The sequence below is a fragment of the Gambusia affinis genome, linkage group LG14 (assembly GCF_019740435.1).
Source record: "Gambusia affinis linkage group LG14, SWU_Gaff_1.0, whole genome shotgun sequence".
NCBI classification, from domain to species: domain Eukaryota; kingdom Metazoa; phylum Chordata; class Actinopteri; order Cyprinodontiformes; family Poeciliidae; genus Gambusia; species Gambusia affinis.
Window position 1 is genome coordinate 16,666,009 of NC_057881.1, and position 21,317 is coordinate 16,687,325.

The window sequence follows — 21,317 nt, forward strand, 5'->3', positions numbered from 1 at the left end:
GATGGAACCTCTTGAACTTTTATCGGATCTATGGGTCACAGAAGTTTGGAAAATCGGCCGACAATCCTTAAATTGTGCCGTGTGAACCAGACCTAAAACTCACAAGCTCTACGTTTACATATTCCTTTAAAATAAGATACAGATGCGCCAAAAAAACGAACATTTTACTTTTGTGATAATTTTAACTCACGATAATGACTAATTGGAGCCCTGAGCTTGTTTCTTTTCAACGAGACGGTCCCACTTGGGAGTGATGAGAGACAATGACACCCGAAGTGTTGCGTATGCACAGGGTGTTTGGTCTCTACCTGGTCGCCCCATATTAAGCAGAGTGGGCTTGGAATGTGGGAATCACCTACCGGGATGAATCCATTCTCCTGTCTCTTAGCAAAGAAACTCTCCAAAGACATCTGATCTGTTTCTCACTCATTTTGCTGCTTGTGGGCTCAATGTTGGCGTGCAAGACGTAACCGAGAGAATTACAGGATTTTCAAAAAGTCAAAAGGGAAGTCCTACACTTTTAACAACTCATCTGGACATTTTTGAAAGGCATTTGTTTGCCAGAACAACCAGCAAGAGGAGAGGATCTTTAAAAATGTTAGAAAACCTGTGCTGATGCTGTTTTGACAATTTGAACTCCTTAACTAATTGGTACTTTAACAAGCCAAGTCTGAACTAAGTAAATTTATGATTCAATTCCAAGTCACATGACGAGTCCAGACCTCTGGGTGGTACTGTATTGTACTGGGATATATTGGAGGCAAATTATTTAGAGTCAAGTAAAGTTTCTTACAAGAGAGACCCTGGCAGAGTGGTCCTAAAAAACTTGTGGGGTCTAAATGACCCCATCACTTAAGACTGCAGGAGGATAAATGGATTTTAAAAAGCTGCTCAGTGTACATTGATATTTATGAACTATTGGAGTGGAAAATGGCATGGCCAGGGTAGCATATCAGTGACAAAAAAAATGAAAAAAATCCTTATTGAGACATTTCCATATCATTCACAATACTAGACTGAACCTTACTTTATTAATAATTTGGAAAAAAAAAAGATCTTCATAAACCAAGGTTCAGAGATATTACTTTAAGCTACAAGGAAAGATGGATCCTGCATTTGAACAGTCTATAGATTTAGACTGCATAGATTTTCAACAAACACAGAACACTGGTCCATGAAGGATGTCAGATTAATTCAGATAAGCCTTCAAGCCAAACCTCATCTTCTACAGTGAAATAGTTTCTGTGCCAAAATGAATTATGTAGCGACAGTAAACAGTGTAGTGGGTAAAGTGCAACAGGCATGAAAACAATGAATTGTAGAGGCTTTATGTAGGTGTGATGAGGTAAAACAGAGCTATTTTTTCGGTTTTGAGTGCCAAGACAAGAACAGTGATATTGTTAATGCGCTGATGACAAGCATTGTTTACAATGTTTTTTTTGTTTTTTTTTTTAAGATTTTAGCAGTACAATTTCATAATCTGTCCTGTAAATCAATGAACATAAGTACAACAGTTTTCTAGATTGGAATTAAAGTCACCAAAAGTAATAATCAGATTGCCGTCAAGGTGTATAGGCTGAATTGTTGCGATAGCGTGTCCGAAATTAGAATCAGCTGAAATACATCGGCTTGTAACATTAACGAGTGATGAGCTAAATACCAAACTCAACTGACAGCCAATGAAAGCATTCCATCCTTGGTAAATGTCATCCTTCCGTCTGTCTGTCTGTGCCTCCGAGGTTTTTGCAGCTTTTCTTCCGTCTGTCACACATTTGTCTAACATAATAAGACACACACTTGGCTTCTTAACGCGCTCCTTATCGGGCAGCGGCTGAAATGTATGCATGTGACGCAGCGGCAAGAAAACATTGATTACTTGCTCACAGTTGCCTGCTGCACTGGCATGCTGTTGCCATAGCAACACTGTCACGCTGAGGACATAAATGAACTGAGTTGGGGAGGGGGGATGAGGTGGGGGCGGCAGAGGTATTCAGGGGAGGGAGGGGATGAGGTAAGTAGATTATAAATCAGTGTCCGCACTCGTTCACCAGACCAGTGACTGAGGGAGGAGAAGTCAGCCGACGGTCGTTTCCGGCCATGTTGAAGGACAGCTGCTGTGGCGTTGCCATAACTCGCATATCTTTTCATTTTATTCCATTTTTCCCCTCTCATCCTATGTGATTTTCTGAGCCCAGTTGCACCTATATATATATATATATATATATATATTTATATATATATATATATATATATATATATATATATATATATATATATATATATATATATATATATATATATATATATATATATATATATATATATATATATATATATATATATATATATCTTTGGTGAGGGCGAACCAACCAGACATAGTCGTGGTGGATAAACAACAGAGGAAAGCCGTTGTGGTGGATGTGGCAATACCAAGTGACTGCAACATCAGGAAAAAGGAGCATGAGAAACTAGAGAAATACCAGGGCCTAAGGGAGGAACTGGAGAGGGTCTGGAAGGTGAAGACCACAGTGGTGCCTGTGGTCATCGGGACCCTCGGGGCAGTCACCCCCAAACTGGAACAGTGGCTACAACAGATCCCAGGAACAACATCAGACATCTCAGTCCAGAAATGTGCAGTCCTAGGCACAGCCAAGACACTGCGTAGAACCCTCAAGCTCCCAGGCCTCTGGTAGAGGACCCGAGCTAAGAGGAAGAAGAATCACCACCCGCGGTGGGTGAGAAGGGAATTTTTTTTTTCTTTATTATTTTAGTCACAAATCCTCCTATGGCAAGAGCAAAACCATTGCTCCTTTTGATATGCTGGAAGTAAATCCCATCTATATTCCTTTTTCTAAACTATAATACTATATTTATATTATCCCACCCCCGTGCACGCCCTTTTTTATTATCAATATAGTAAAAGCTAGTTGTTTAGGATCAATATTCTATTAAAATAACCAATAATTAGTCATTTTTAGTTTTCTGGAAGACCTCCAGAAAACATAGTATTTCAAAAGTTTCATAGTGGTCCCAGGGCCTTTTGAGAATAAATATATTCCCCAGCACCAGTGATCGTCATGCTACTGAACAGTGAAGCTAAAGATGGACACATGGGTCATCACTTGTTTCACACCAAACTCGCCTTGAGCGTTTGCTGCACCCAATCTCATTCTTAGCTTTTTTCTTATTTTCACTCTAAAGCAGAGGCCTGCAAATGTAACAATCCAAAGAGCCATCTGGTCCTCAGTCCAACTTAATAAAACTTGTTTAGAGCTGCAAATGCTACGTAGCTTTTTGAAAGAAATAAAAACTTTTGATGAACATCTACTGCGTGAAAACGTGATTTTTAAATAACCAGCGTCTTATTCACATTTCCTTTTGTGGGATGTTGATTTTTATGGAAAATGTACAACAGACACAGCATAAAGAAAATGTAACATTTTGCTGGTACTTTTAGTGGTGCTCTGATGTAGAAATTTTATGCAGGAGGATAATGAGATCTGCCACTTAGCAGGAAGTTGCTAAGGAATGATTTAAGCTTTTGATTTGGCCTAAAACTCCACAGACCCCAGTCAAATTGAACACCGGAGAAAGTTATTTTACAAACAAATCTGATTCATAATTACCAGAAGTCAAAACTTAGATGAATGAAAGGACAGACTGCAGTATATTAGACAGCACGCCCTGACAGGTTGTGGGAGATCACCACACTATCAGACAACACTATGGACTATTATATTAATGTCTGATCAGATAATAATCAGCAACTGCACTAATACGCACCTTGAAAATTAAAGCCAAAGAAGTTCACAGCACAGATTACCAGGGATTTTTTATTTATTTATTTTTTATGAATCATCACAAACATCCACAAAAACTGTCTGTAGCAGCCAGACTTTGATTCTTATCTTTGTGAAAACAGGGCACAAAAAAATGAGGCTGAGATGGTGACTCCTGCCCTCAACCTCCCCTCCAGGTACACAACACTTCTACATGACTAACGTCTACTTTTTTAGCTGGCTTTCATCAGCTGGAGGGGTCAGGACAGGAGAGAAGATAGATGGCCAACATTTGCACACTGCTGTGCACTCCACAGCACCAAAGCTCCCAAAGATGAAACACACACACAGTCAGGTCTGGTTAGATTTTTTTTCCCTTCCCTTTTACACCTGCTGAATGTTGTTTAATCTACTAAAAAACAGGATGATGAATCATTTCCACACTTTGCAGTTTTATTTTTTCATTATTTCTTTTAACAACCCGCCAAGCTAAAATGATGAACCTGACAGGAAAAGATTAATTTAACGGTGATGTAGTGTACAGCTGACCTGGTCTGAGGAATGCATTTTTAAAGGACTCTACTCTGGAAATGTCCAGGCTAAATGGTGCTCGTGATTTTAATATTCAGATTAATGACGGCGCTGATATTTTTGCATGTGTCTGGCCCCGATCACAACAAATAGCCCACTATGAACCTTATTTTTACTTTTGGCTTGAAAATGAATTGGCCAGTCCTGAGGACATTTTTTTTTCTGATTATTATTGAGTTATTTGTGGCTCCTTGGCTGTGACTGAACCTCTTGAAACTCTTCTTCTGCCAGTCAAATGCATTTGTACTGAACATTTCAGCAACAAGGTGATTGAGAGGCCTCAACAATATAGAGACACAGTAAACAAACAAATAAAATAATATAAAATATAGAGAAGTAGAATGAATTAATGTTCCACTTTATTAAACAAATGATTATTTGTGGAAAAATTCTGTGTTGCTTTTAATTTGTCATCTACTTTCAGTGATGTAAATGTGTCTATTGATATCAGAACTGGTCCGTTAAAACAGAGTTCATTGGTTGTTTTTAAACCCCCACCTTAAATTAATGGCACTACCCGCTCCTTAAACAGTTCTTGCTGAACATATGAACGCTTGGAGGATAATTAACATGTAGGTCCACCTACATCATCCGGATGATCTTTTGGCTCCCTTTAATAATGCTGTTAAAAAAACTTAGGACTACCGACGTCTCCAACCTTGTGACTAAAAGCCGAGGTATTCCTAAAGTGCTTTTTCACACCATTAGCGACATTGGTACTCCTGCTCCACCTTCTGTTTCCATCTCATTTGACTTTGACTGTGAACATTTTCTTTCCTTTTTCTTAGAAAAAGTCAGTCATATAAGAGATAATATTTCTCCTTAGATAATACCTCATTTGTCTCTTCGTCCACACCTGCTCCTTCCAACCAACAAAGAAAAATCTACTCTCCTCCATATGTTAGTCGTCACATTAAATAAATAAAATAAAAATATATAAGGAGGTAAAAAGTTGGGTGGGTACTGAAAACATATCCTGTGAGTTATTACAATGATGTTTTATCATTATGTTGCATATGTGTACATATGTGTGTTCCAGTCTTTTTTTTCCCTTATCATTTGGGAAAAAAAATTATATTATTATAAAAATTATATTATAACCCTATTATAACCTATTGTTTGGTTATAATAGGGTGACCAGACGTCCTCTTTTTCCCGGACATGTCCTACTTTTCAGATCTAAAAAAAGGTCCAGGGGGAATTAAAAAAATCGTCCGGGTTTTTGGTGAACTGCCTCAAAACTAATTACATAGCTTACAGTGCATTGTGATTACATTGCCACTCCGTTCCACTACTCCATTCCAGGTTTCTTTGTATGGCAAATTAGTCACGCCCTTCTCTCCAAATCCAATCACGTTGCATTATGTCTGCAAGTTTGTGTGGGAAAAGTAAAGATAGCTGAGTTGACTTGTACACCAGCCGCTAGACTAGTTAAACCTTAAGTGTGACAGGCGATAGCACATGTGTGTCCGCCAATTCTACGGCAAAAATGCCTAAACGAAAGTGTACGTTTACGGAGGAATTAAAGAAAAGATTCCCGTGCTTTCGTCAAGGTCGTGATCCCTATGAGGCGGAGTGTTTGACGTGTAAGGCAGGCACTAATGTGTCTGTGGCAAATAAAGGTGCCAACGACCTGCAAGTGCACGTGAATTCAGCAAAGCACGCGAAAGCAGCCAGGGGCGAAAGCTCTTCGGCTAAAGTCACAGATTTCTCTGACAAAGTCAGACAGTGCAGCCGTCACTGCAGCAGAAGGCAGCTTTGCTTTCCATACTGTTAAGCAGTATAAGGTCAGTAACAAGACACAATATATATATATATATATATATATATTATTTTTTTTTGGGGGGGAAGGCGGGGGGGTTATGAAGTTTTATATAAATTGCATCCATGAAAAAAAAATCCAATAAATATGCACCATATAAATTAGTTGACCTGAAATGTAAAAGAACCTCATCTAAACAAGTGCTCAATAATTATTTAAGACACTTTATTGTTCTCCAATTAATTGTTCAAAGCTTCTATGGGTATCTGGATTTACATCGCAGTCAATAATCTAGCAGCTACACAAACAAACACTCAGTGACATCAATGAGCTAACTGCTACGTTACAAACAGAAACACTCACCAATTCCGCTGTTTTATATCTCACACAAACGGGTTTTTTCATCTCATCTCGGCTCACAGTAGTTGGCTCCTATAGTTCAGCACATTTATGTGAGCACCGTACAGAATTAAGGAGAAAAAAATTTGAAAACACTTAACTGACCTGCAGCTCTGCTCCTCCCAATGCTTCCTAATCTTTTCATACTTCCCCGCTCCAGCTAACGAACCTTACCAAGCTCCACCCACAACCGACCTTGAAAATCCCATAGGGCCGCAAGTCTTACAAACAAAGCCTCACGGCGTGTTGTTTCTATGTAAACATGGCGTCTTTCACCTCGACTGATTCTCTGCAGTGCATTTCTGACTCGATTAGTGCATCATTTCTACCGGATTTTCACAATATATCAGCTACTACAATGGACAGTGGAATTAACAAGTTAATGTCATCTTTTTTGCATGAGATCAAGGTGTTTGAGCCACGATGCCTCCAACATTGTGCACGTTGCAGCAAAATGCTTTCGCTTGATGAGGAAAACGGCAGATCCACACACCCTATACATCAATATAGCTGTGGACAAGATCACTGATGCCTATTGTTCTTGCAAGGCTGGGTAAGTCGGGCATTCATCGTTTTGTAGACTACTTTTGAAATCAGTGGGTGATTCCTGTGGTTTGTTGGCAAATGTCTGAGTGTGCGTAGGCCTGATACACTGTAGCCTACTTGGTGCTAGAGTGGCTGACATGAGTAACAGTTTAGTCCAAAGTCTTTTCTGCTAAAATAAAATCTTTAATGTATGTCAGCTACAGTACACATTGCATATTGATCTGTTTAGCTAACGTAAGACTGTGTAGCAGACAGGCTTAAAGTGTAGAAGTTGTATCAGTACTGCCATTATGCTGTACTTAGCTAATGTGAAGCGTGTGTTTGTGAGACGGCCATGCATATGGCAGCTGTGCTAAAAATAGAATGGGCATCAGCCAATGAAACGCAGCCCCTATGGTAAGGTCCATATACCTATCAGATAGGCTGCGTATATTATGTGACCCTGATACTCAACAGCGATTGGCTGTGTAGTAGTCTGGTGAGAATTGCTGACATTATATTAAAACTATTCTGAGATTTGAGATAAAGGGGACAGGGAGTGGAAAAAAATCAGACAATGAGGGTAATGGAATTAAAATTTACACCCAAATTACAGAGAGATCTCAGTGGTTTGTGCTCATGAGCCAGATGCATAGACCTATTACAGGTGTTCATAAGGATTTGTCATAATGTCCTTAATACTCATTAAGTTCAAGGTTCTGAAAAGAAAAAAGAAATCTAAGTCTTCATACACTTGCTTTGTCCATTCTGAGTCCCTCTTTTGGGGAAGTAAAAAAAATAATGTTAACATAAGTTACCATGCCTTTACTGACAGTGAAATGCTTCTGTTAGGTCCGCCGTAGTATGCACTGGTCAGACTAAAGCGAACACATACACACAGAAAGTTAATATGGAAGTGAGAAGATCTCTTTGGAGAGGCTCACAAGCCAGCAGAGCTTCACCAGGTCTCGTGACAGGCTAACAATGTTCATGATTTCCTTTTCTACTCCTGCCTAAAGGTGTTACAGACGGCTTATTTCAAAGTGTTACACGGAGAGAGTTCCTGGATAAATAGTCGTTACTATTCAGGACATGAGGCTAATCGAGAGGGCAGCGTAGTTATCCAACTTGGGGAAAGGAAGGAGTGTTCCGAGCTTTAGAGCTACACTTTGGCCACGGACGAAATATAGATGGATAGCAACCCGAAACCTAATACCAAGAATTTTATTGATGTTTTTTCTGGTGAAATGACTCTGTTTACAGGAATCAAAAAACGTGTCCTAACACCCACTCACACAAGAAAGCAGTGATGTGTGTGGGTGCTAGCTTCATGGAAGTGTAGTATCCAATGAGAAACACTTTTTAGAGAGGTTTCAGTGAGTTTGTCTAAGACATTTTTTTTTGTTCCTACTGTTTTGCCTTGCCCTCCAAGATATTTTTAAACTGCTGTAGAATAATCGAGTAAGATGTGTTTCTTATGTGGTTTTCATTTCCTGTCAGTGTTGAATAACAGTGTAAATAAAATATTGTATTCTGTTTTTACTCATGAATTTACATAACATCCCAACTTGACTTATAGTCCCAAAAAGTCCTCATTTCATTAGTTACCTCCATCCTCTTTCAAAAAGAACAAAGAGGAATGCAGTCTTTAACCATTACTTTATAAAATCCAACAAAGAAGCAAAATGAATAAATTTACATATCAAAACACAAAGTACTAGTACAGATACAACACAGAAGCAGTACTCCCTTAGGAGTAAGACTGGTACTATAGCATGTAAAAAACATCCTCACAAAGTACAAGATGAAAAATTTTTTGATTTCCTTATCTCTACAATTCTTTGTGGTATGACAGAACTTGATTAGCATGTCCCAGAGGGAGGCTCACTCTGAGCCCATTTGAGTGCCATTTACTAGCTGCATGAACATATTCCATATGAATACACAGCACAAGCCATCTCCTTTCTGATGCACAGTGCACAACTCTGTCTATTTTTATCTACTACTGTATTGTAGCAGGTTTCATATACATTTCCTGCAGCCAAGTTGCACATTGGTACTGAATTTGTTAAGGACTGCCCTAACCCTAACCCTATCAGTAGATCTTTTAGTAGAAATGATGCAACCATTTTTCTTTTAAATATGTGAAGTTTTTTTTTTTTTTTGTGCTAAGAACTAATATATGAGCGGAACATAAAGACAGGGTGTGAATTTTCACACTTTGTCACATTATAAATGTCATGAAGGGAGGTTATATAACTTACTGACTTATGGATAAAATACAACAGCATGCTACACATAAGATTTTTATTTAAAAAGACTTTGTAGAGCGCAACTAAATATTGAAATGTTTAATGTTCGACAAAAAAAAAAGAAAGCAAATAAAATGCACTGAACGTTGCGGTTGTAAAGTGACAATGTGTGGGAAAGTTTAAGTGTTGAACACTTAAGCAAGGTTCTGTAAATAGTTGGAAGTTGTGTACCAATCAAAGCGTGTCAACTCTTCAGCCATCTTCAAAGCAGCAAGGTAGAACAAGAATCGGCTGTCATTTCTCACATGCTTGTTCCTTCGAGGCATAAACCTGCCTCCCTATCCACAACAACTCCCTGTCAATCTTTCCGATGCCTGGCACATGTTGTTGAAGGCTGCTGCTTTCATGATTATTTTACTTTTATGTCTTTTAACCAACCCCTTCATTTCATTTTTTCCAGCTTGAGTCATCTGCCGTCACCCTCATGACACAATAGAACTTAAAATGCAAAAGCTCCCCTTGTTCTGATTTAACAGCATCCACGATAGTCTTGGTACACTTTTTAAGGCTTTTTTAAATTTGTTTATTTGTTATCCTGTTATCCTGCTGGAATTGAATGCAGCACAGGATAACATCACTACACATGAAGCGAGTTGCAAAACAAGCCTCTTCGCATTTTCTTTTTAATTGAAACAAATTGGAAGTTGTCTCATAAGCTTATTGGTGTGATCAAGAGAAAAACATCTGTGTGTCATCTTTAAAGCAAGGAAAAGGAAGGACAAACTAACATCAATATGGTACTGTGAAAAATGTTAATATCAGAATAAAGATACACAGACTAAAGTCATATCGGACTTTTGTGAAATTTTGTTAAAACTATCAAAACCAACCTGCTCCTACTTGAAACAGTTGCTAAGCTGAATAGCTGTTTTGTCAAGAACTCTTTTTTTTTTTTTTTTTCAGAATGATTTAACTGAGCCAAATTGGAGGGTGACCTGCCTAAAATGGATCTGGAGCATCTCGCTTGAAATTGAGCCTGGACTTTGACCACATCACTCATATTTTGTTTTCACTTTAGCCTTCCAGAAATGTTCTTGACAATGTGTTTTGGATCATTTGCCTTGCTTTAAAACCCAAACATTTAGAGCTACTTTAGCCTACTTAGCGTCATGCAGGGTTTTTCTTAACTTTACAGGTCTGGCAATGATCTGGTTTGGGCATAATTAGTGAAAATTAATAAAAGTGTGCTTGATTACATGTTAACTAAAATTTGTAAGTGTGGAAAATAAAGAGAAAGTGTCAACGGGCAGGTACTTTTTTCAGCACTGTACATAAATAAAAACAATGTAGTCAGCAACTAATAATGTTGCTTGCAAAATATTGCTCCCCTTGACTCGTCCATTTCATATTGTACATGATATATCATATTACCAGAAAACACAATAAGAGCCAGAAAGATACCCATCCATTTTACAATAGAACTGCATGTTATTCCCCAGTATTTATAGAGCAGCCTGACAGAAAATCTTCTGGGGCAAAGTCTGAGCTAAAACCAGACTTACAATATGTTTCTGGCTGTCATCTATATGTATGTGAACATACCATCGACTCGTTTTTTTATTTTTTTTTATTTATTTAAATCATTACTTTTTATTTAAATGATGTCTTAAAGACAGCAGGGAATTGGGCAAATGGAAGTCGCTGAATCCACCTGGGGCATACTGCATCACCTCATGAGAATTCACACCACTACCTTCAGCAAATGAGATGCTGCTGGCTGCCTTATCGCTGTACATTCTGTGGCTTCCACTTTTCCCTACGTCAACAGTTTTTTTGTTGTTGTTTTTTTTTTGGTTTGTTTTGCTGGTGGTGATTGACATGTAGCTCTGAGTGTGGGTGTTCTGATAAGCCAAGAATCAGGGACCTTACAGGTTGCTGCATGTTAAATCAGAATGAATTAGCAGCAGCAAGCCTTCTGTTTCTGAACAGATTCAATATGATATTGATTAAAACTCCCAGATGCTGTTTCTTCTTTGAGCTTCCAGATTTCCCATGTCTATCATTATTTTCTGTTTTGTTTTCTGACTTCTGCAGCTTCATAAATATACCATCCATGTACACCGACAATGATAACACAGCTGCGTTGTAAAATATAGATTTCCTCTCCAAAAAACAAACAATTTGTAGTTTTGTTCAGTGTGGGATTTTTTTTTTAAGTCTATGATATTAGAAGAGGCTCAAAGAATGGACTCATGTGGTTGCATTAAATAATTCCAGATCTGGACGTAGATTTTGAAGCTTTCAATCTGCTTGTGAGTTACTAGAGGTTTAATATTATGTCCGTTGAGTTGAAACATAAATCCAATGTCAAGGGACTACAAAACAGAAAACAGGAAGAGAGTATCCTGCAAATGCAGTAGTTTGAAAACCAGAAGAAAATGAGGAGGTCACTTGATTATCCCCATTTATGAATGAGCAGGTCATGTCACTAATCTGTGTTGGTTTTCTGCTAAGCTCAAAGACGTACATCCTAGTAAACCATGTACACTGAAAATGATAACACAGCTGTGTTGTAAAGTATAGGTTTCCTCTCCAAAAAACAAACAGTTTGTAGTTTTATTCAGTCTGTTTTTTTAAGTCTGATATTAGAAAAGGCTAAAAGAATGGACTCATGTAAATTACCAAATGATGTTGGTTGATTTATTGATTGAAAAGAGCAGCAGTTTTAAAATTTGGTGGATTTTAGAGTCAATCAAGAGGAAACTGCCCAATTCCCGTTTCTGGTTGGATGATTGTTGCTTCGGTTGCCCTGCGGCTGCATGGAAGGTCAGGCTAACTGGTGTAATTGGCTCGATTATAAGTTTGTTTGCTTGCCGTTCATTTATTGCAAATGTAGGAGATGATGCAGCAGTTCTGTGGAGCAGACTGTTGGAACTTGAAAATCACATTAGTCTAATGCATCAATAACCCCACTTTTTATTTATTTTTTTTTTTTAATGTAGCAACTTGCCAAAAAATTTGGTTAAATTTTCATGAAGACATTTAGGCTATGTATTTTTATGACATTTATATATGTTTATGAAGTGCTTTGAAATGCCTTGTTGCAGAAATGTTTGATACAAATAAACTTGATTGATTTAAAAAAAAAAATGCTAGCTGTAGCTTAGCACTAACGTAAAAACTGATCAGGTGCAAGATAAAAATTAAATTGATTCTGGAGTCTCATTTTTGAAACCATTATAGTGACTTTCTCACCCAAGTAGTGGTATGCATTTTCAAGTTTCAACAGTAGTGACAGCTAGACCATGCAAGTGTAATTGAAAAGGAAGCAACCAGCGAAACTAGTCACCTTTCCACTGTACATTCTAGAACCTCTAAACGTGTTAGGACATATTTTCAGGGATGATTGGCATCACTTGAACAGTGCATTGCACAAAGTATCTGATCAAACAAAGTGGCAGTTAGATGGAAATGAAAAGAACAGGCAGGAAAAACTGACGGGGACAGTGGGGAGGAGGGCAACGCATGCTTAACTGAGCTCACCCAAAGCAGTGATTAAACACTCTGGAGGCTGAGAGTGTAGAGAGCTCAAATAGCTGCACTTAAGCACTTGAAACACTGAATGCGCCGTAATGACGTTTGCATAAAAATAACACACAAGCAGCATCTGAAATCATTGTGTGCAATTACCATGCTCGACTAAGTGCAGCTGAGAGTTTATCACTTAAACTTTTATCAATTGGAACATGATATAGTGGGATCAACATCGGCTTTAAAGGGGATTTGGATGCAGAGTGATGGCGGGTCGACCCTTACCCTTGGGTAGTCTAAGGATCATTAAGACCATCAATGGGGTAACAGCCCTTTGAGCAATAAGGTTGAAAAAAAAACAAAAAACAAAAAAAAAACGATGGGGTTGCTGTCCGAGAAAAAGGAAAACAGCTCTGTTACACGTCATTACAGCCAACTGATGACACCGTGTAGCGATTCTTTTCCTTAACTGTATATCTACGCTCGCCTACATTTGTACGCGGGAATGTGCCCAGGGAGAGGGTAATGAGGACCGCTGGGGCTAGTTTAAGAAACCAGGGTTCACTGGCGAAGAAGTGAGCTGGAGCTTCGATGCGATCCAAAGCAAAGGCAAAAGGGACAGCAGCTTCTGTGCTTTCCAGTTGTGTGATCTCCAGCCCATATTTCACCAGAATTCAGCTGTCAATCTCCAAAGCAGCACACTGACCCCTAAAATTCCCTTTCAAGCAGACTACTTTTAGTCATCTAAGGAGCAAAGTCAAGCCCTGTGGGTATGGGAGGTTCTAGCATTTTCTCAGATTCAGTTGTGGCATGTAGATTCTGAAGGGCAACACATAGACAACACATAGGCCTGTCACAATAACAAATTTTGCTGAACAATTAATTGTCTCAAAAATTATTTTGATAAACGATAATTTTGTTTGAAGACCTTTTTACACTGATTTAATGGAAATTACGTCATAATGCATGCAATTTCCTACCAAAGATAGATACACTTTATTTTCAAAAGAACACTTAACACTGGAACTGATAAACAAAATAAACAAAAGAACCAAAAACAAAAACAAAATGGATTCTCAGTCTCCATTAACAAAAATGTACTTGAATAAAAAACACCAAAGTGGAAATAAATACTGCATTCAATCAAAAGAGTGCAGATTATGTATACTATGTTTAAATAGAGACAAGAATAAATAGCACAGAAAAACACACACATTGGTCTGGGAGTACTGTCTAAGTTGTTAATGGTCACAGCAGTTCCTTTAGTTACTTCATGAGAGTTCTTCACAACACCAAGCAGAGTGTTCAGGGAGAAAATGGACATAACAGAGAAAGATCAACCCATACTGTCATCTATTGCAACACAAAATGAAGGCATTGACAGGAATGGCTCAGCTGATTGCCACCCTTCCAGGAAGGTCTCACAGCTGAACAGACATAATCATCACCTTCCATCAGTGGCGCAAAACATAGGTTTGCATTACATGCAATGAATAGGGACGCTATTCATCCCTATTCCTTCACTAAAGTGATGGAGGGAAAATTGATTCTAGCCGGCATTTTCACCTCTGTTTGTAGATGTATAAAGGATGTGATCAGGCACAGCACTGATTAGGAGCCTCACCGCTCCTTCACCTCAACGCCTGTCGCTCTCCCACACACACACACACCCACACACGCACACTAAAGGGGCACTCAAGCGTGTGTGCCCCTTTGAGAATGCACTTTTATATTATTATTTAAATTGTTTTGTCATTTCATGACAAGGAGAAAAAAAGATGGATAGGCAGAAAAGAAAGATCTGAGGCAGAAAACAGAGGAGGGAGAAGGATAAAGATGCAGTTGTGATAAAAAAAAAATCTTTCAAAGTGGTTGAGAGACACTAGTTAAAGAGGAGGCTTGTAAATGTTCAAGTTGACTAAGTTACTAATAAAATGACAGTTCACTAGTTTCTCGCAACTGTGTGCTGTATTTAGAAGAAAACAAAATGATCTTGTTTGTAGTTATTTTGTTGTTCAGATAGTAATGAGTCATAAAACAGATTGAAGTTAATTGTAGAACCTGGCAGTGATACAATCGAGTTTAAATGTCTTCTCTCAAAATAGCAATACAATAGTGCTGTGATGTATCTGATGAGTCTGATTACATGTGGCAAACAGTCAGAAACTGTTATCTAAAAATTATATTTTTTTAAATTTCATGTTCTATTTAAGAGATTTGAATGCTGCATATGTTTGAAACCCACTTAAACAAAGTTTATGACATTCAATTGTTTGTATTTCTAACTAGATAAGCCAGACAAAAACCTAGTTTTGTCAGTTGGTGTTATAGCAAAGTCATTTTTAATGAGCAGCCTTTGGTGACATCCTCTGGTAGCTGTTCAGGTTTGGTGACAACTCCCCTGAAACTCTGAGGGGCGGTTTTGTGACCAATATGTTTGCAGCATGCATTCAAGTGGCCAAATTTTTGTCATTTTTCATTTCTATGTGTTCAACACATAGAAATGTTCATGTTCAACATTGCAGGGGGTTAGTGCTGTGGTGGCGCACTAACCCCCTGCGCAACCACAGCACGCCCCATGTTTGGAGGCCTTAGTCCTCAACGCGGACGTCGCGGTTTGACTCTCGGTCCCGACGACCTTTGCCGCATGTCTTCTCCCCTCTCCTCACCCTCTTTCCTGTCTGCCTACTGTCACAAAAATATAGGCCACTAGCGTTGCAAAAACTCTTCGGAGAAGTAAAAGAAAAAAGAAAGAAAAGCATCCATACTTATTAGATCTATAAATAACTCAAAAAAAAAAACACCCCCCAAAAGACTAGTTCCTGGTTTCGCCATGGCCACTCATATATTCCAGCATATGGTACCAACCTATCACCTTTTAAAAATATCTTATGAATAAATGTAATCTTTTATTTTCTGATACAGTATCTTGTTTTTTTAAACGACTAATCATAAAAATGGACGAGCATTTGTGGATTAAGACAGAAAGAAACCATATGCACAATATGCACAACCACAGCAACCTCATCACATCCATATTGATTTCCCACTGGCCAACCAACTGCTTAACCATCTTTGTGGTGACAGTTTGACCCATGAGACCTGTTAGATACACCACACACATGCACACTCACAGGGATGTATCCCACAGCCTTTGGGGAGCTCCCTAAAGCATTTATTGACCACAGAGAGAAAGTGGCTATTAATCTGACAAGGGGCTTAAAAGCCTGTCTCCACCTGTTCTCTGTGGACTTGGTTTTATGACATGCAGCTCCATGCATGTGGGTGTTCGTGGTTAAAACGTTACAAAGACACAAATGTCTGTGCTTCCTTTTTTTTGTTTTGTTTGGAAATCTAAATTTGTGTCACTGCTATATAACAATGCAGCCAAGTCATGCATAAAGTTCAGAAACAAGTCACCATTTTGTGTTTCTTGCTCCATTCAGTGGCAGTGTTATAGCACCACCAATACATGACAATTCATGGTTTTATTACGCTGAAAATGGTGCACAGGATACTTACAAAATAAGAATTATTCACGACCTTCCCATTTTCCTTTGAATACAAATGACAGGACACATCCATCAAAAGCAGAAGGACAGGAGACGACGTCGTTCAAGTAACACAAAAAGAAATTATCTGACAAATGTGCTCATATCGAAGGTCAGCGTAAGAGTTTTAAAATGTTTACAACGGCTTGAACTGTGGCACGCGAGGCTTGCTGTTCACAGAATCCCCGTAAGGAACACTTTTGTGAATCTTTTGCACACATTCTTACCAGCAGTGCCAATTATTGTGGAGGGTGCAATAATTAGCTGTAGTGTGAATGCTGTGCCTCCTGGCCCATGAGTTATCCTTCGCAGCAGAATGGGAGCATGTCTAACCTTCTATTTGAGCAAATTAGCATCATTCGGTTGCTCTGTTGTGTTCAACGTACAAGGGGCAATGTGCCAAACGAATGAAGCAGGGGCACATGAATTGATAAAGAATAGGAGAAAAAAAAAAGAAACACTCCTATATTTATCTATCAATTAGAGCCTGAACTCACAGATTCTCAGTTTCCCTCAGTCTGGCAACAAAGAAAGTACTTTTTGTCTAATAATAAAAAAAAATAATAATAAAAAATACTATGATGCTGGAACACCTGTGTGCTGCAAGGTCGGAGGTCAGACCATGGAGAAACGCTCTTTTATGTTGCCATGCTTCTTTTCCAAGTGAATCAGCGTAGAGGATTTTGTCTCAGGAGCCTTGTTACTGTTGACTCAGATCTTGAGGCCATTGTAGTGTGAAGTGTCACACCCACAGAACGGCGCAGGTGCACTGAAACTCGCACGCATGGATAGAACAAGCGTTCGAAACATCTTCTGGAGTTCGTGTTATCATAGCAACACGAGAAGGGGTCTTAAAGCTGTTGTGGGCGGGCTGAAGTCTGCGCTTGCCCTCTGTGTGTGTATGCGTGCGCGAGTGCCTTTGGCGCGTCCTTTGTGAATGATGGCTTTCCTAAAGTGCTGTGAAAAGAAACATTGGTTTGCTATGCCTTTGAATCATTGCTGATGTGGAGGGGGGAATTTGCATAGCAGTCAGACTCAGGGCAGATCTGTGCTCTCGTTAGCAGGGTGGCTACATACTTCTTCATTATCATCAGTGCTTCTGCAGCAGCCGCTCTGCCCTTTTTCATAATAAAAGTTGCTCCTAAAGGAGGACAGAAAAAACCCCCAACAAAAACAACAAAATCAAAACAGCCAATGTCGTTGGAGTTTGGAATCTTCACTAGTCACTCTGTGACTGTGAAAAGGTAAGCTTACAGATGTTTCTTTTTTTCAGTTCATGTTCTTATGTCACACATATGTATTAGATTACAAATGAAAGCTTTAATACCAGACAAAGAAAACTAAAGTTTAAATAAAAATATAATTTTAAATGCCGATTCAATTTAATAAGAGAATATTGTCAAAACCAAGCCAACCACAAATAAAAATGTAATAAACCCACTTGCTAAATCATGAGTTAACTGTCACTAACTAAATTTGCTTAGTTCAAAATCACTAACCTCTCCCAGGCCTGATTTCCAAATGTCACAGAATTGAAATTTCTGTTTAATTGGAACCCATCTGATAACATGAAGTAGGCTAAAATGTAGACATGTATATGCCTATAAATATGTTGGAAAACCATTTCTAAGGCTTTGGAGTAGTGAATCCTCCCAGGAGTGTCCATCCAACCAGTTTTTGCCACCATCAAATAAGTCAAATAGAACCACCTAATAAAAGTCTCAATTCGTTTTATTTTCATCTAATTATTTCTAATTTATTTTATGATCTAAATACATGCAAATGTGACATAACCAAAACACCCAGAAGCTTGTAAAAGGGGCCTATGGGGGCCAACACATTTTCACAGAACTGTATGTTTCACCTGCCTTCCCGAATCTCTTTTCGTGTCTCTCCCTGACAGGTTTGCTGCAGTCCTTTCGGGGACAAAGCTTGTTATAGAGGACATGCTGACGAGTGGCGATCGATGCTAACTCCCAAGCCGCAGCATCAGTCTGGAAGCTGCAAAGCTGTCTGTCCGTCCGTGTGGGTGTGTATGGGTGTGTGGCGTGCATATGGTACTCTGTGCTTGCATATCTACTGGGGTCTAAGCAAGATGTTTGGCACCCAGCACCTGCAGGTGCTGCTGTCATTCTACCCCCACCCACCCCCATGTCCTTGAGGGTGTCAGCCCTCATTGAGCGGACGTGGGCTCGTGTGGGCTCACATGCGTGTGATGGATTTAGATATCAGTTTATGGAGGATTATATGGACAGCCTTCACGTTTTTTTTTTTGTTTTTTTTTGTCTGTTAATATTTTACTGTCATATAAACAAAACACAATTTCAACGCAGCTATGCACCAGTGACAGACAGAGGAAGAAGTGTGGCTTTGTGCCAAGTGTGTTAGTGTAAACAGAAATTATACTTCTGGATTGTCGAGGGGGAGGCCGTATAAAATAAGGATTTCTTAAGCGGGAAATCTTTACAGAACATGTTCTCTTCAAAATGGCCATCTACTACACACTTGACCACTTTAGAGTGAAAGCTGGCAGTGGCAACGTGAATGTTCGTGCAGCACGAGAAAGAGGCAAAAATGAGACCAAGGCAGAGACTATGAGTGTTTGTTCTTCTCTGAGTATTAAATCCGCCATAGAGAACTGCTGGACTGTGACAGTAGGCTTATTACAGCTAGTGTGTCGATAAATCCCAAGCCCATTTATTTCCTGCAAGAGCGAGAAAGCATACCTCGCTTTATGTCCCCTGCTGAACAAAAAAGCAAGGTGCTTTTTTTTTCTTCTATCCACTTATTTCACCAGTTATTTATATATTAATGGGTTCATGCATCATAAACTTTTTATCCAAGCCAGGGCCGTGAAGGACCGTGAGCAATATATTTGAATTGTTTGTGGCTGCCTTAACTTTCCTTCCCTCTTGATGATTTATAATGCTCTTGAATAAAACCTCTCCTCATTTGCATGTAACCATTAAGGTGGCTTAATAAAACATTAGACAAAATTGTAGGTGATGAAGTTAACTTCTGCCAACACCACATTAGATGCAATTTTTATGCAGATTACTGTATCCAACCCCTCCTCCACCTAGCCAAATAATAAAAAAAGGCAATAAAACACTAATGGTCCACCAACAATTATTTATTTGAAAAGGCTAATGGGATCATTATTCAAAGTTTCTCAGACAATTAGGCATTTACATATTTATTACAAAGGCAAAACAGAGTCTGAGAAACTTATAATTCAACACAACCTATCTATTGAAGAGTTTAGAATTAATGCCAACCTGTGACTGGAGTTTTTATTCCTTTTCTCTTTTTCTTTTGTCTTTAGCTTCCTGTTAACTATCACACTTATTTTACTATGTAAAAGAATTCATCTAATGTAAGCAAATTAAAGTGTCAACTGAATGTTTTTCACTCTAGCTTTGAATAATGTTTGCTGCCGTTCCAGAGTCTTTAAAAATGGGCTGCATTATTTTTTTCCCCAAGATTCCCCCGCCCACCCCAAAAAAGACCCAAGAAATCCAATTCACTCAAATATCCAGGTTTTCATTCAGTTCTTGCACCTTTCACTTAAAGCCCATTCTAAGTCTGAATAGAACTTAATTGAGCTATGATGTTTTATTATCAAGTAAAACTGCATGTGATATTTTCATTTGCCAATGCACACCAAGTGATACTTCTAAAATATTGTCCTTTTGACTTTAAACATGATTTTTAAAAAGTCCAAAGGAAAGAGTGAAGTTAGGAAAAAAAACAGACTAATTAACACAAAAACCTACAATTTCATCCAGAGTATGAGATTTTCTGTCCAAATTTATTTATTTTGTTTTAGTCATGCTTATGTAAATGTGACTGGCTGCTGCTCTGCACGATCATGTAAAAGAATAGCACCTTGGATTGTCTTCAAGGACCTTGACAGCTTATGGAAAATAACTATTCAGTTTTTTTCCTCTAGATTTTTTGTGAACCGATTATATTTGGCTCAATTTGCTAGATAGGGGTTTATGGGACTGCTCCTCATAAACTACATAAGCTTCATAAATCCAATCATATCCTTCCTGTCTTCACCAGGCATATGTTTTTTTCCCTTGCTTCTTGTGTGTGAGCATTTTTTTCCACTGTTTATCCTTTTACCAAAAAACAAAAGAATTAGAAGAAAAACATTTTTCATAATTAATGCATTCATTTGAAATTTAAAGTTGCTCTTTTCTAATTTTTACTTTCTAGTTTTTTGGGGGTTTTTTTTGTTATAGTACAACCAATAAATCAGACTGGAAAAAAATAGGGATTGTCTATATTTATAGCTCACAATTGGACATGGCTTATTATTTTCCATAAAATTTCATCAGGTTTACAGAAAATGCTTAACAATCAGATATAATTATGCACATTTCTATGAGCACATTCAGTTTCAGCACCGAGTCACATTTCCACACATCTGGTACCAAAATGTTTGTTTTTACTGCAACCTTATTCATTAATTTGTTATTTTCACCCTAATTCAGCAATTATGCATTGTTTGCTTGCTAGAAAGCAATTTTTACTTTTAGACACTTAATTTCATGCATTTTATTTTCATAAAAAAATATACCACTGTTTTAGATTTTAATGAAACATTTAAATGAACAGCTGAGCGCAGAATTGCAGGTGTATGTTATCCTCTTTGAGAACACACAGGGTCAATCTGATAAAGGTTTTTCATTAGGTGGTAGACTACTCATTTGGAGACCAGTTGTGAAATCAAAGCAGAGATACTGCCAATTTATTGCAAGTCATATTCTTGTGACATTCACAAATGTTATTGTACATATAGGGCTAGGCGATATGAAAAACCATCCCTGATCAATTTTTCATATGCTTCAATATCAACATATGTAATAATAAATCAAATTGTCAATTATAATGCTTTCTTGTACTATTAAGCAAAAAA

The 21,317-nt window shown here is 38.3% G+C and overlaps 1 protein-coding gene and 1 long non-coding RNA gene across 3 annotated transcripts in view; one reads left to right on the forward strand and one right to left on the reverse strand.

Annotated features, from left to right (window-relative positions):
* adgrb2 (adhesion G protein-coupled receptor B2) overlaps window positions 1-21,317 on the reverse strand; it is a 227,120-nt gene that overhangs the window by 145,700 nt on the left and 60,103 nt on the right. The gene's annotated exons all lie outside the window — the stretch shown is intronic.
* LOC122843729 lies at window positions 817-15,877 on the forward strand. The gene is made up of 3 exons (XR_006372761.1): window positions 817-828; window positions 14,137-14,140; window positions 15,654-15,877. It is a non-coding gene; the product is annotated as an uncharacterized LOC122843729 (long non-coding RNA).